Source organism: Parasteatoda tepidariorum, chromosome 5 (genome assembly GCF_982258835.1).
Source record: "Parasteatoda tepidariorum strain Cologne lab strain chromosome 5, Ptep-v5.0, whole genome shotgun sequence".
In the NCBI taxonomy this organism is placed as follows: domain Eukaryota; kingdom Metazoa; phylum Arthropoda; class Arachnida; order Araneae; family Theridiidae; genus Parasteatoda; species Parasteatoda tepidariorum.
The window spans coordinates 61,014,350-61,028,948 of NC_141759.1; the positions used below are offsets into that span (position 1 = coordinate 61,014,350).

Genomic DNA, 14,599 nt, shown 5'->3' on the forward strand with positions numbered 1-14,599 from the left:
GTTTGAGATGCGAGCCGAAAGCAGGATTTGTACGACCAATCAACGCCGTGACTGGTACCCGGTACAACTCATTGGAAGGCGAGCGCTCTGACCCCTGACCCACGGAAACGCTAATGCTTGACTATGAAAAAAATTCGTAAACTGCCTTTGCCTAAATTTTACTTCTTGAAACTATATTTAAGGGGAAAACGTATAAAACTAAAATTGATCAAATTTAAAATAAATATTTAATAATTTTACTTACCGTAAAATGATAGCTAAAGACAGATAATAATCAGGTATAGTCTCCATTTAACTATAAAATCAAATAGCAATTTTATTTATACGATGTTCAAAACCATAAAATAATTGCTGAAAAGTAAGAGCAAGTTTAGAAAATTATCGTAAAATGATTTCGATAAAAAAAAAAATTTATCTTACAGAAGGCGAAGTTGGATGGCAAAAACTAGAATTTCCACTAACAGTTTTAATCCATTTACGGTTAGGATGAAAAACAGAGAGAAACTATTGTTTGAAAAACAGATCTGAAATAAAAAAAAAAAAGAATGAGCGTTAACAGTTAAAGCAGAAAAAGTCTGAGTTTATTTTTAAATAGTGTTTTTCTGGGAAACAATTTTTTTTAACAGAATTAGCATTCGAATGAGTTCACTAAACTGATGGATGAACAGTCTGATGCCTTTAAATCCAAATATAAATATATAAGTTACCGGCAAAGTATGAAACGCCGGCATTATATATAATGCCTGACGTTTTTAGGCAAAGTATGAAATATGAGAAATATTACATACTTTCCCTAGGCATTATATATAATGCCGGATGCTATTTAGGCAAAGTATGAAATAAACGTCCTGATGAGGTTATTATGTAAATGATGTGCATGTTACTGTGAATGACCGAAATCGGTGATTGTTGACTTTCACAGGTGAATGTTATAAATCTCATAGTCGCTTTGGTGAATGCAATATTATTACAATATTTATTACATTCGATTTGATATTAATTTTTTCGTGGATGTAATTATTTTTAGTCGATATTTTAATACTTACTGACGATAGATTAGAAGAAACATCAGTGTTTGGAGTATCGGGCAAATATATACCGGGCAATAATACTTGACCTTAAAAAAATATCAATGTAGGGCATACCGAGCAAATGTATACCGGACAATGGCATTTGACCTTAAAAAAAACATCAGTGTAGGGTATACCGGGCAAATGTATACTGGGGAGTGGCACTTAACTAGACCTAGTATGACTAGACCTTTGGTAAATGTCCAAAATATATACTAGGTCTAGTCAAGTGCCATTGCCCGGTATACCCAACACTGATATTTTTTAAGGTTAAGTGCCATTGCCGGGTATGCATTTGCCCGGTATATCCTACACTGATGTTTTTTTAAGGTTCAGTGCCTCTGCCCGGTATACATTTGCCCGGTATACCCTACACTGATATTTTTTTAAGGTCAAGTGCCATTGCCCGGTAGACCCTACATCAGTGTTTCCCAAACTTATGACTTTTTGTACCCTTTCTAAATTTTTCGCAACGCTGTGTACCAGTGATAAAAAGAAATGAATGTATTTTTTTAAAAATATGTTTCTTTTTTGGTACAAAGTTTTGTTAATAAGTTTATTTCAGAGTTTCTGTTATTCTGTTATTTGCACCAGTGAGAAGGATGATATTGTTTTTGCTGTGATAAAAAAATTGCACGAAAGTTAAAAATCACAACTGGCTGTTGACACCACTAATTATTAACTGTTAACTCAGCAAAAAATAGCTAATACTCATTAAAATTATTAACTCAGCAAAAAATAGCTAATACAAAAATGCGTAATTGTAAATTTTCATGGCTAGATTTGTTTTTAAATAAAATTTTTAGAAATTTTCGCTTGTTGTAAAATATTTGGCATGAGAACGCGTACCCCCGCTAAACGGTTCCCGTACTTCTGGGGGAACACGTCCCACACTTTGAGAAACACTGCCCTACACTGATGCTTTCTTAAGGTCAAGTGCCATTGCCCGGTATATCCTACACTGATGTTTGTTTAAGGTTCAGTGCCACTGCCCGGTACACATTTTCCCGGTATACCCTACACTGATATTTTTTAAAGTCAAATATCATTGCTCGGTATATATTTGCCCGATAGTCCAAACAGTGATGCTTCTTCTAATCTATCGTTAGTAAGCATTAAAATATTGAATAAATGTAATTATATCCATGAATAAATTAATATCAAATCGGAAGTAATAAATCTTTCGAACAATCACCAAAGCGACTATGTGATTGTCAACATTCAAAGGTGAAAGTCAACAACCACCGATTTCGGTCATTCACAGTAACATGCACCTCATTTACATAATAACCTCATCAGGACGTTTATTTCATACTTTTCTAAATAGCATGCGGCTTTATATAGAATGCCTAGGCAATGTGTGAAAGATAAATCATTTCATACTTTGCCGGTAACATATACAATCACAAAAAAAAAAAATGAATAACTTTTGATCTAATGATCGGATCCTCACGATTTAGAACTCAATCTTAAATGTTCGAAAGAGTGATCTCAAATATGCTAATTGATTAGTGCCGACGACATTTTGAGTAACGAATTCAGACACAAAAACGTATTTTCTTTGAATGAGCATAACTTTTTTTTAACGGATTCGGATTTCTTACCCATAAAATATAGCCTCAATATGAGATGTATGGTCCCCATAGTTTGGTTAGGAAAATGATTCAAAGTTTGGACCCCTTAATGTTAATTTTACTTTTTGCGTATTTCACCATATCTCGAGAGTTTCTTAAGTTAGTTTGAATTTTTTTTTACATAGAATTATAAAAAACAAAAAATTTAATTTTAATTAAATATTTAATTTTTTTTTACTAATGTATTTAATAATAATCTAAAAAATTTTTAATCACAAGGTACAAAAATTTTTACATTATTTTACAGCTTATAATTTTACACGCCAAAATACAAAATTTGAGTGGAGTAGGTTGAATAGTTCCGGAGAAATTGAGTTTTAAATATAGAACCTTTTTAAAATTTGATTCTTCAGAGACTGCTCAACTGATTCCATGCAAATTTTGTATTTTCCCAAGTAAAATTACATACTTTAAAATGATGTAAAAATTTTATAACTTACAATTTAAGATTTTTTCGAGTATTAATTAATAATATAATATAAAATAGTAAATAATAAATATTTACTTAATTTTTTGTGTGCATAGAGTTAACGTTGGATAAGCAAATTTCAAAATTGTGTGCAGAATTTCTTCAATTAGTTTTTAAAGTTCCCGAGTTATGCGAAATACGCAAAAAGTAAAATTAACATTAAAGGGCAAAACTTTGGATTGCCCTCCTCACTAAACTATTAGGGCCATATTTTCTATTTCCCTAAACTATTGAGAATATATTTTAATAGCCTCTCGTTTTAATTGTTGCGACGCTTAGCTAGTGATACACAGTCCTACAGCTTCTTTCGACTTTTATAATCCTCATACCTGCCAACTCTTCCGGATTTTCCGGAAGATTTTATTTTCATACTTAAAGTGGTAGCAATACTCAGGTTATTCCAATTAACTTTTTGAATTATATTGAAAATTATAAATGAGTTTGACCACCACTACATATAAATAATTACAATAAATATATAAAAGCATAATAATCTTTGCGCAATCGAATTTCAACGAAATCAAAATATAAATATATTTTTGAGTCAAATTGTTTTTCGTTTATTGTTTTACAACCACTCCGAAAATTCATTCTCGGAAAGAGTGAAAGTTGGCAGGTATGAATCCTGTACAGAATTCATAGTTTTGCTTACATGGCTGTTTGAATCAAGCGTTCTAAAAAAAAAATTCTTGAAAGGATTAGTCTACTTTCTTAGTGTGACGCTTATCGTCACTTAATTCAGAATCGCAATAAAACATTTAAAATAGATTTATCGTAAATTCCAAAATAATTGATCAAATTTAAAATACTGTGGAAACTTCCATTAGTACATAGAACCCTAGCAAATATAAATAAACATTCTTGATTAAAGTTAAGAAATACGCGTCGAAAAGGTGTTAATCACAAGTCTATAGTCCAAGTTTGATCTCTTATGTGACCTTTCCAGAATTTAGCAGTAGTTTTATCGAGCAAAAAGTTTAGTATAAAAGATCAAAATAATACAACAAAAGCAGTAGTAAAGAGAGTAGAACCGAGTCATTAGAGCTTCACCAACTTCCACTATGAGCATCAGTATGGGTAAGTTCTCTCTATGCAAATTAGTTCATTTGTTACTAATCAAAGCCTTTTAATTAATTTAATTTGTTATTTAAATTCGCATTTGATTAAAGCATTATTAAAGTATTTTAAATAGTTAAAGTATGTAAATGAATTCGACAATAAAACGATCACAGGTTAAATTGATAATTAGTAGTTTGTGTCTTTAAACCACCATAACAATATGGTGCCGTCTGCCGTGTAACAATATGGCGCTTCCAAAAAAAGTTTTTTTTTCCTCTCTATGGTAATATATAAGGAGTTATTTATTATTTTCGAATGATTTTATATTGTCAAGTATATAGTTCACAGTTGTAATTTAATTTTTTCGTTGTTGTTGCTGATTTTATAAATATGCATTAACAATGCAAGTGTAAATATTTCTAAGTGTTTAGTACTTTAAATGTTGTTTAAAATTTAGCTAACAAATTTCACTTATTAGTGTATTAAAAATGGCAGAAACCCCAAATCCTAATAAAATAGTTGGCTATCAAAATCTAGTTAGCATCTTTGACGGAGAAATATTTTCTAATGTTGAATATTTTCTTACAAATCTTGAAGAAGTAGGTGCTATAGCTGAATGGAATGATGCAGAACATATCGTGGTTATGAAAAATAAACTAAAAGGCCCAGCATTACAATTTTTGTAGATGATCCTGAACTATGAAATGAAAAGAAATATGAAAACATTAAGAATAAATTTTCTAAATTTTTTTTAAAAAAATTTCCTTTTTTGCACCACTACCAACAGTTTTCTAATGGCAGACAAAATCCAGGTGAATCAATTCGAAGTTACTCTGCAAGGTTTTCAAATTTACAATTAACTATTTTGGTCTTGAAAATTCATTTAAGGAAAATGCAGATACTATAGTCGACCAAACTAAACTGGCAAAATTCTTAGAAGGTCTTCAACCATCACTTAAGCGATTGGCTTCGAGTCGCAACCCAAAAACATTCAATGAAGCTGTTGAAAATGCTTTACTGGATGAGGTTAACATTAAATTCACATCGGAACTTGAGGTAGTAAACAATGTAGTAACAGAGCCCGAAACGGCGATTGAAAAGAAAATGACAGAATTTCTTAACAAACAAACTGAAATATCAAATAATATGATGAATAGTCATTCCAAACAATTAGAGAAAATAAATTTTGATGATAAAAGTAGGAGAATGCCCCAACAAAAAACTCAAAGAAATCTATCTTGTGAGCACTGCGGTCGTCGGAATCATCTTTCATCTCAATGTTTGTTCCTCCAGTAGGAACAAAAGCAATCCTTTGGCAAATAATAGTGATACTTTCCCTCGCGATAGAAATAATTACAGAACAAATCAAAACATGATTTTGAACGCTTCTAACCCTTATCATACGAGGTCAATAAACCAAAATCCCCGCTTAACAGATAACAGATCTATCGTACCAAAACAAAAATATTTAAACTTTCAAAGGGATCGATAAAATCCCAACGAATCCCTCAAACTTTAAAGAGTAACACTCAAAATACTTTATCTTATGAATTAGGTCAGAATTGCGCATTGCCAGTCATTCGATTGGAAATCAGAAACATTAAATGTTATGCACTTTTAGATTCTGGAGCAAGTGTATCTCCTCTAAGTGATAAAATATTAAAGAAAGTAAATTCAAAATTGATAAAGTATAAACCTTTTAATTCAAATATCAAAATAACTACTTTACGTGGAAGTGAAATAAAATCTTATCCGAATGTTACCTTACCACTTTCAATTAATGACAAAATCTTCCGACATGATTTTTAGTCACCTATTCTGACCTAGCTCAAGATTACGACATAATTTTAGGAATTGATTTTCCTTCCTCATTTCACAGCAAAATAAATTTTGTGGATAAAGTTGTTACTTTTAATGATTTATCATCTCAAATACATAAATTCGAAATTCACAAAATAAATGTTTTAATCAAGGAAACTATAGGAAAACTTGTTAGAAAGGTTAAACTCAAGCCTAATGAATCGGTTGCTGTAAAAATCAAGTCAGATAAGAAAATTCAACCGAGAAGTTCTGTACTGCTAACTCCAATGAATTCTAATTATAAGATTGAAATGCGTAACTCATAGTGCAAAGTTGATCAGAATGGTCACATTCCATTGATAGTAAATAACCTTTCACAGAATAATTTACACCTAAATAAAAATATGAAAGTAGCCCAGATAAATTCTGAAATTAAACTTGAGGCAAATGAATCTATAGCTGATATTCGAAGGAAAGAATTTAAATTAGATGATTTTAATATGTCTGGGGTTCCAAATAAAGCTAAAGAGGAATTATCTCAACTACTTGTTGAATTTGCGGATATTTTAGCACGTCTTTAAAAACTATAGGAAAATGCACATTAGAAGCTCCTCCAATAGAAATTACTAATTTTAACCCGATCCAATGTAGACCTTTTCCTATACCTGTATCTTTGCGAAATACACTTAAGAATCAAATTTCCGAATTAGAAAATGCAAGAATAATTGAGAAAACAAATAATAGATATAGCTTTCCTTTAATTTTAGTGCGAAAAAAGGAGGAAAATCAATGGCGTTTAGTTATTGATTATCGTAAACTAAATCAAATTACAATTTCTTCAACTTATAAATTACCATTAATTTCTGACACTCTAAACTCTTTACGAGGTGCAAAATATTTTAGTATCTTGGATGCAAATTCTAGTTTTCACCAAATTAAATTGCGTGACGAAGAAAAACATTTAACAGCTTTTTCAAGCCCGTACGGAAATTTTCAATATAACTGTTTAAGTTTCGGGATGAAAAATTCTGCAGAAATCTTTCAAGAAACGGCTGACAAAATCCTTAATGGACTCCAATCAGAAAACATATCAGCATATATCGATGATGCTATGGTACCCTCTCAAACAATTTCAGAGTCTCTGCGAAAATTAAGACTGGTATTTGAACTCTTTCGTCAATATGGGTTAACCTTAAACCCATAGAAATGCCACTTTCTCCAAACAAGCATCCTATATCTCGGACATATAGTTGATAAGGAAGGTATAAAGCCTCTACCAAATAATCTTAATTCCATAAAACATTTTCCAATTCCTAGTACGCTACGCAAATTAAGGCGTTTCCTAGACTAGCAAATTATTATCGTGATTTTATAGAAAATTTTTCTGAAGTGGTAGCACCTTTAACTGATTTAACTAAAAACAAACATAAGTATAAATGGAATTCCTCTGCACAAAACGCATTTGAAATAATTAAATCCAAACTATTATCCGATGTCATGCTTAAACATCCTAATTTTGAAGAGATGTTTTACTTGAATACAGATGCGTCATCAATTGCAGTAGGCGCTGCTCTTCTTCAAAAAATGGGATTTTACGTCCAATAAGTTATTTCTCTTATAAATTAAAACCCCACGAGAAAAAATGGACAGCGATGCATCTTGAAGCCTATGCAATTTTACTTGCGGTACGACACTTTAAAATTTTTCTCTATGGCAGAAATTTTACTATACTCTCAGATTGCAAATCTCTAAATTATTTTGTAAAATTAGATTCTCCAGCGAGTAAACTTTCACGTTGGCGTTAGAACTTTTTAATTACCATTTTGATTTTGAGCACATAAAAGGTTCTGACAATTTCTTAGGTGATCTTTTAAGTAAAGATATAGATTAAACCATTAATGTTGTGAAAATTGATGTACCGGACATAAACAAAATTAAAGATTCTTTTTTAATACCTATTATAGATTACTTGGAAGGGAAAGTGCAAATTGTAAATCACAGTATGAAAATTATTTTTTAGACAAGGGTTTGCTTAAAAGAATTACTAATAGAAACAAACATGCACCAAGAGATGATTATTATGAACAAATAGTAATACCTCAAATTTTAATACCATATATATTGGAGGGTTGTGAAACTGTACATTTTGCATTTTCTAAGAATTACCGTGCCATTAGGGAAAATTATTATTGGTCGGGAATGTATAGTGATAATAAAAATTTTTCCAATTCATGTAAATTATGTATTGAAAGAAAAGGCTTTACAATTACTAAATCTCCTATTCAAAATTTTGTAACACCTTCTCAACCTATGGATCTCGGGAGCTTAGATATATTAGGACCATTACCAATGTCTGTTAAAGGGAATAAATATGTATTAACTATAATTCATCATTTTACGAAATATAGTGCATTGTACGCTCTAAAAAACATTACTGCTGAAACTATCGCTGATAATCTTATGAAATTTATCATCATTTTCGGTATTCCAAATTCCAATTTAACTGATTTAGGAACGAATTTCCAGAGTCATCTTTTTAATGAACTCTCACGACAACTACAAATTCATAAAATGAAAGCTACTCCCTATAGACCACAGACTAACAGTAAATCAGAGAGAATAAATAAAAGTATTAAAACGAGCTTGACTTGTCTTTCTGAAGCAACTTCTAATTGGGATACATATTTAGACTACTATAGTTATATTTATAACAACTCTTATCACGACGCTACTCATGAAAAACCTTCATTTCTTATGTTTAATCGTGATCTTATTTTACCTTTCCATTTATTGGGAGAAAAACCTAATATTCATTACTTTCCTTATGACAATTACATCGAGGAAAATGTATCAAAAATGAAATTTGTTTATCGTAATGTATATAAAAACCTCGAAATGTCAGAGGAAAAGCAGAGTAGAATTCGTCAAAATGTAGCGAAGGAAAAGTCATTTCACGTAGGACAAAAGGTTTATCTTTACACACCAGCTACAAATCAATCAACAGGGCGAGCATTTTCAAAAACATTTTCAGGCCCGTATCGAGTAATTCAAAAACATTCTGATTTAAATTATTCTATAGCAGACATTAATAAACCCCGCACGAAACCAATGCGGATACATGTTGATAGAATGTTTGCATATGAAGAACGTCGACCTGACTTATTATTATCGGATACTCAAAAAATTCCACAGAAGTCAGACGCGGATATATCAGTAGCGCATAAAAATGTTGTACCGAATTTGTTTTATGAAGAAAACGAAACTGACGATTACTGTCCCCCCTTCTTATCATATGCCGCAAAAATGATCGTCAAACATCACTAATACTTCTAACGCCAAAGTAGCGATAAGTGACAAAACAGTCCCTGTGGATAAGTAAACTCAGAGCCGATATAATTTGCGGTCGAGAACAAATGAGGTAGATAAGGACTACCACTAGTCAAAACCATTCGATCGCTAATAGATTGTGAAATTGGGCAATTACTGGTGATAAAAATCAAGAGGATAAGAATACAGGGTGATTCTAAAAAGGTGGGGAAAATTTTAGGAAGTGATAATACACACCCAGACAAACAATTTTTTTCAAAGAATGCATGGTCGAAAACAAAACGCAAAGGTGCTGGTGCATTTGGAAAGTTTTTTCATGCAAGCGAGAAAGCTCCATTCCTATTGCGAGTTACTGCGCTACGTTATTTGTCGCCAAGCTTTCGGCCGCTGCAGGGAAAGTTCGCCTATCTTTTCTTCGTCGTTGAACCAGCATAGCCGCTGCCGGCCACTGTTTTGAACACTTATTGTAATCACATGCCATTAAATTTGCTTTAATAACTTAACTTCATCGTTCTTTGTGTGTTTTTGCCTCATATAAGAACATAAACTTGGACGCCCTCTAGCGGTTTTGGGTTTTGTTTTCGACCATGCATTCTTTGATAAAAATTGTTTGTCTGGCTGTGTACTATCACTTCCAAAATTTTTTTCCATCTTTTTAGAATCACCCTGTATAGTGGATAAGATATCCGATGCCATAGCAAATAAATTTTTGGATCCACACTCACCTGACTCTGTCAATACAATGTTTTACAAACCTCAGAAGACACGCGTTTACTATCGAAAGAACTAATTTAAATAAATAAATACCTAAAATTAAATGCAAACAAACGTTATTTACAAAGGAATACTGAAAAATATGGCAACATTCATTAATTAATGAATAATTAAATATACATACTAGTAAATACTTTCGTTGGTTGTGAATAAGTGAAGGCCTAACTTATCCGTAATCAAGAATGATAATCTCCTTTATTGTCTAATTTTCAACGAACCTGTAGTCTCTTTAATCGCAAGAATTTCAGGGAATGAAATTATATTTAATGTAGAAAAGGATTTAAACGTAATTTTGCCAACAGAACTGATAGCTTTTAAGGAAAACTTAACCTTAATCTTTATATCAACCGATGGGAAAGCGGTTCATGGAGAGATCGTGTTAGAAGGAAAAGCCATTTGCCGCTCCACGAATTGCATTTTTTGCAAGGTATTTTTGTTCTAAATTAAGTGTTGGCCTCGTCATATAGCTTACACAGTTTACGTTGTTTTTGCCATATTACTACTCCTCCTATTGATATTTTTAAGGCAGATTTTTAAAGGACTAGCAGCATTTCTTAAAGCATCACTTTACATTTTATTAATCATTTTTAAATTACTTAAAAGTATTTTTCGATTTTTCTTGCTGGGAGGAGCTATAGTTGGTACAACGACGCACTGTCAGTTGCTTAACTTACATGATTTTTGGAAAATAATGCACAGCAACAAGTCAGACAGAACACATTGCCCTTGCTATTGCTTGTATCTCTTTTTGCAACTGTCGCAAGTGACTGTACTAGCCATTCCATCATCTCTTTGGAACTACAGAACTGTCAAGTAGTTGATGGATAGCAAAGCTGTGCTATTTTTACTACAGCGGAGATAACATTAAAAAATCTTGAGTATCAGACCTGTTTGTGGTTTCAGGACACTCATAAAAATAACCATTTTCACCTAAAATTAAAACTCATCGCTGCGCAGTGTAAGTTTTCTTCAAGACGATTATATTTTACATTTCCCGTTCATGAAAAAACCATTAGTCAGTTGGCCTGTCCTCAAAATTATCATTGTGCTTGGCGTACACATTGCACACCTAATAAGGATTTCAAAGCACTAACTGATGAAAGCAAGGCATACCCAGGAACAACGAATTGTCAGCCGTCTAGTGTGGGAAGTGGCTGCACAATTATTTCTAGGATGGGGTGCTTGTCTTACAGAGTCTTCTATGTTCCTGATCTTCTCCACTCATATGAAGTTCGTTCAATAACAGGACACCACTGCTCCTATACTATCGCTATTGAACGATCTGAAAATAAAACTTCGGAGGTTTTGACATTTCAATCCTCGACCCCAACCAGAGATGGTATATTCGTAGAAATTCAAGGCTCCCTTAACCAGCCTCAACTCCATTTCGCCGATTCTCTTGTCATAAGAGTAGGTGACCCCTCCGAGGCCTACCTAACTCCAACCAGCTCACAGCACGTCCCTACGGCAGGTCTCGTTGGACAAATCCAAGCCAATGAAAGTTATACAAAAAATTTCATCTTCGATCCAGAACTCACACAATGTAATTTTTTTGAAACCGCATTACGATGTTCAAGAAAGCCAGATGGTCTACAAAGACTAGTGAATTCCAAGGAAAAGGCTCTTCCTTCGGCCAGAGAACTTCACTTGTTCTCAATAGAAAAAGGTTACCTCATATCAGACCTTTTATCTACAGCTCCTGTTAAACTATCTCTCAGTTTTTAGTGACTTTAAAATTACTCTTCGAACGACTCCAATTTATCCTAAAATTCTCGAGAGTCCAGTGACAGCTAAAGGCTGTTATACTTGCTAAATTCTCAGTGAAATAAAATTTAGTGCTCATTCTAGCTGTCAATCAGGAACAGTGTCTGTAAAATTACAGAAAATTACTTTGCATACACAATCATTGATTTTCGAAACTGAGCCAAAAGAATTTATAATTAAATTCCAAGCTGAACATAAATGCTATGATGAAAAATTATGCCTCGTTGCGAGGGAGATGAAGCATTGTAAATTTATTTCCTTTTGTTTAAGTGAACCAAGCATCAATCTTATTAATTTTAATTCCACTTACACTAAATCCTTTATAAGTGATGATTCTTCTGGTTCAGGTTTCTTTAGTTTTATATCGTTTCCTGCATTATCAAATATATTTTTTATACTAAAAATGATAGGTGCACTTTTGATCATAGTTTGTTTAAGTATTACAGTCATTTCAACATGTTTTACCTGTTGTAGACGATAATATATCTCTCTGTTAATTTCGACAGTAATTCATTATTATTTATTTATCATGATTATTTTTCTTCTCTTCTTTTCCTCGTGTCACACTTGTGCAAAAGTATGTATCTACACAATGATTATGTTTCTTTTATACAGATTTTGTTTAAGTAATATTTTTTTTGTGTTTCTTGTGTCATTAGAAAAAATATTTTTTTAATTGTAATATCAATGCATGCTACTTTTATGTTTATAATTGGTATAACAGAGTTGTATATTGGAGAGATACTTGCCAATACAGGTAGCAAGAATTTTTTTTTCTCTTTTTTTTCCGATCGCGTGGAAAATGTGACGCTTATCGTCACTTAATTCAGAATCACAATAAAACATTTAAAATAGATTTATCGTAAATTCCAAAAAATAATTAATTAATTTTAAAATACTGTGGAAACTTCCATTAGTACATAGAACCCTAGCAAATATAAATAAACACTCTTGATTAAAGTTAAGAAATACGTGTCGAAAAGGGATTAATCACAAGTCTATAGTCCAAGTTTGATCTCTTATGAGACCTTTCCAGAATTCAGCAGTAGTTTTATCGAGCAAAAAGTTTAGTATAAAGGTTCAAAAAAAGACAACAAAAGCAGTAGTAAAGAGAGTATAACCGAGTCATTAGAGCTTCACCAACTTCCACTATGAGCATCAGTATGGGTAAGTTCTCTCCATGCCAATTAGTTCATTTGTTACTATTAAAAGCCTTGTAATTAATTTAATTTGTAATTTAAATTTGTATTTGATTAAAGCATTTAAATTTAAGTATTTTAAATAGTTAAAGTATGTAAATGAATTCGACAATAAAACGATCACAGGTTAAATTGATAAGTAGTAATTTGTGTCTTTAAACCACCGTAACATTAGTAATAATATTTTAGTTCAAAGCAGTTATTTATTTCTTAATTATTTTTTTTAAAGAAAAGTGATGTTTATAAAAATTGAAGCAAAGAACAGTACTGTGAGAAATGAAGAAATGTTTAGAGATAGTTATAACAGTCCTTCTGATTAAGGAAAATATTTGTGCATGAATGCTGCCATTCATAATAATTGATGTTTAATGCTTTTAATAATCGGACGAATTGAGCACCATTGACAGGTTTACCCTACATTCATGTTTTATAATGTTATGTGCCAGTGCCCGGTACACATTTTCCCGGTATACCCTACACTTATGTTTTTGTTAAAGCTAAGTGCCATTGCCCGGTACACATTTTCCCGGTATACCCTACACTTATGTTTTTGTTAAAGCTAAGTGCCATTGCCCGGAATACATTTGCCCGGTACACCCTATACTGATGTTTTTTTAAAAGTTAAGTGCCACTGCCCGAGGCTGTTTCCGTTATAACCAAACCATAAGCTGTTTCAGAAATTTTATCAGGGTCTTCAAATGTTATTTAAAATTTCTTCCCGCATCGTAATTCACACTAAAAGCATCAAAAGTATGAAAATAAGTTTTGATTTCGCTTAAATTTAGTGTAACAATATCAATAAAATTAGGATGTTTTTGATGGTGCGTTTTCGAAAAGATGACTTTACACAGGGAAAACATCTAAAAGTGTTCATGGTTGAATTTTCCATGTTTAAAATTAAACATCACTAACTAAAAGAACCCTTGTAATTTGTAACAATAAAAAAGTAACTAACTTGGAATTTAAAAAAAACGAAACAAACAGAAATAAATATAACAAAAAATAAATTTCAAAATAAAAAAAAAGCAGGAAAAATAACAATAAGAAAAACAAAAATATAACGATAGACTTAAAAACCGTAGAAATTTTAAGAATTAATTTGTTTATTGTACTACTAATTTATTTTTCCTGTATTCTACTGGAGTTCAACGAGCCCATCTATCGTTGACGTCATATTATGATGTCATTGAGCATAGGGATGAGGAAAAAAAGAGAAGCTAGATTCTCGTTTCTCTCTAAACCAGAGGTGTCAAACTCAATTTTGCAGAGGGCCATAGAATTATTAGGGCATTAGAATGTGTAGGTGGGCCAGAGTCAAATAAAAAAATGTACTGAATTTTTATAACATTTTAATTATTTAATTGTATAGTATATAATATATGGTTGTTAAAAATCATATCAAAGTTATATAAGAGGGTAATTATTTTGAGCTCGAGGATCCATATCCCGACTTCTCTTGTTTTTGACAAGCTCATTGCCCGGTTAAATATTTTTTGTAATTAT

General features: G+C 31.8%; 1 protein-coding gene across 4 annotated transcripts in view; it reads left to right on the forward strand.

The window, feature by feature from the left end:
- The window catches only part of LOC107450963 (fatty-acid amide hydrolase 2-B), a 55,789-nt gene that overhangs the window by 8,220 nt on the left and 32,970 nt on the right, over window positions 1-14,599 (forward strand). The window contains exon 1 of one of the 4 annotated variants that reach the window (XM_087164053.1): window positions 4,097-4,250. The exons of 2 other annotated variants lie outside the window; for them this stretch is intronic. The gene's annotated coding sequence lies outside the window, so the exon portion shown is untranslated. Of the gene's footprint in view, window positions 1-4,096; window positions 4,251-12,930; window positions 13,065-14,599 lie in introns of those variants that run through there. One more of the 4 variants, XM_087164054.1, reaches the window with a different exon arrangement.